General features: G+C 37.6%; 1 long non-coding RNA gene across 1 annotated transcript in view; it reads left to right on the top strand.

Moving 5' to 3' along the window:
• The window catches only part of LOC107690723 (uncharacterized), a 16,284-nt gene that overhangs the window by 10,708 nt on the left and 4,239 nt on the right, over positions 1–1,337 (top strand). Inside the window, exon 2 of the long non-coding RNA XR_001634484.1 lies at positions 367–370. This is a non-coding gene — a long non-coding RNA (uncharacterized LOC107690723). The remainder of the gene's footprint in view (positions 1–366; positions 371–1,337) is intronic.

Below are 1,337 nucleotides of genomic sequence, written 5' to 3'. Positions count from 1 at the left end.
AATATGGTGACATGCCAATCAGCTAATCAACTCAAAACACCTGCAAAGGTTTCCTGAGCCTTCAAAATGGTCTCTCGGGAACCTCCGTGAAGTTGGCACCCCATCAAAAGAAATAATCATCAAAACTATGCCATTCGTTTGTGCTATGTTTGTGCTGATTCATGACCTCTTCTTAAATATAACGGGAACTTTACTCTCCACCCCGTTAAGTGCGGCCGCAGAGTTAAAAAAAATGTTTGTGCCACCTTAAAATTTTAAGTTTAGTCAGCTCCAAGTTTTCACTACTTTACTCTCCACTCCGTTTAGCGTGGCCGCAGAGTTTAAAAAATAAATAGTGTTTATGCTGCCTTAAAATTTCAAGTTTAGTTAGGTCCAAGTTTTCACTAACTTCATATTTCAAGTTGACTAAGCTTAAATTTCAAGGCAGCATTAAGTTGAAACGGTGAGACCGCCTTTTTTTTTTTTACATTGAGTCTAAATCGTTCCAATTCATTTGTGCTCGATTTGTGCCGTTAGAATATTAAACAACCTAGGCCTATTCCCCACGAATATTTGTTAATATTAATATTATTGTTAATTAGGTCATATAAATAGCCTAATTCCAGGCGGTCTCCACAGCAAATGCCGCGTTTATTTGTGCTCTATTTGTGCCGTGAAAAGAAATCCTGGTTTAATTCTTCTTAAATAGGCCCATTTAAAAGGGGGAAAACAGAAGCACTTAATAAGCCATTATATATAGGCCATATGTAACTGTAATTGCATGGTATTACTGCATTTAACAGCTAATATTATTATATTATAATATTATGTTAAAGTTTTTCTGTCCCCCTTACAAACGATTATTTATCGCACTGCATAAGAAAACAAAAAGAACATAATGGACTGTAGAAAAAGTGCTCAAAGGTAAAATAGCCTTAAGCTATTGTAATGTGGTGTTTGGGTTTTGTTTCATGTTCATATCTTTTATTTTGTATTGTTTCACCCTGTTCGTGTCATGCTTCCCTTGCCCTCATGTATCTCTGCCATTGGTTCCTATGTTCATTGTGTCATGTTCTGATTGGTTGTCTAGGTCATGTCTTGTTTCCCATTGGTTTGTTCATGTCATGGGACCCTCCTTGTCTGCTATAACTAGCCATCATGTCTCTCATCGTGTATTGTTGATGTTGTAACCTGCTGTTGGTGAGTCTAGTCAAGTCTGTTCTCGTCAAGTCTGTTCATGCCTCGTCAAGTGTGTTCATGCCTCGTCAAGTGTGTGTCTCTAGTCTTCGTCTGTTTGGATTATTGTTTGGATGTTTGGATCACCTGTAAATAAACTGCACTTGGGTTCTTCACTACGC

This window comes from Sinocyclocheilus anshuiensis, unplaced genomic scaffold (assembly GCF_001515605.1).
Source record: "Sinocyclocheilus anshuiensis isolate Anshui unplaced genomic scaffold, SAMN03320099.WGS_v1.1 scaffold3816, whole genome shotgun sequence".
Classification (NCBI taxonomy): Eukaryota; Metazoa; Chordata; class Actinopteri; order Cypriniformes; family Cyprinidae; genus Sinocyclocheilus; species Sinocyclocheilus anshuiensis.
The sequence above is the reverse complement of the archived record's forward strand: the minus strand, read 5'-3'. Positions and strand labels throughout refer to the sequence as shown.